The 459-nt window shown below is 28.8% G+C and overlaps 1 protein-coding gene across 1 annotated transcript in view; it reads right to left on the bottom strand.

Annotated features, from left to right (window-relative positions):
- The window catches only part of NRK (Nik related kinase), a gene marked incomplete at its 5' end in the record, with an annotated part of 36870 nt that overhangs the window by 30254 nt on the left and 6157 nt on the right, over nt 1-459 (bottom strand). The window lies entirely within an intron of this gene.

The following is a 459-nucleotide window of genomic DNA, read 5'->3' as shown; positions in this document are numbered from 1 at the left end:
CATTTGCATGACAGATGGAAAAGGATGTATTAGGAACATGTATTAGGTTAGCAGTAATAATATGTTTTTTTCTTAAATCATAGATTATTTCATACATTAGCAACTTCACAGCCACATGAATGATCAAGCCCATATTTTTGGCTCAACCATAACATATTTGAATATTTCTTATATTTAATTTATGTTAATTTAAACACATGCCTTGATCTTCTAACATGTGTATCATCCATTCTGCAACAGATTTTCATTGATTTTTCTACTACTATCACCAGGAAGTTTAGTAATATAGATCTCATTTAGTTAATATAGTCACTTAATTACTTGCTAGGACCACCAAGCTTAGCAAAATGTCTCAATAATCTTTTGCATAAGAGACAACATAAATAAGTAACTATGATAATTCTAAAAGCAAATGAATTTGAGATCAGAATTCCTGGTAGTTTTCTTGGTAAAAAAAAA

Source organism: Bison bison, unplaced genomic scaffold, assembly GCF_000754665.1.
Source record: "Bison bison bison isolate TAMUID 2011002044 unplaced genomic scaffold, Bison_UMD1.0 scf7180017855067, whole genome shotgun sequence".
In the NCBI taxonomy this organism is placed as follows: Eukaryota; Metazoa; Chordata; class Mammalia; order Artiodactyla; family Bovidae; genus Bison; species Bison bison.
The sequence above is the reverse complement of the archived record's forward strand: the minus strand, read 5'-3'. Positions and strand labels throughout refer to the sequence as shown.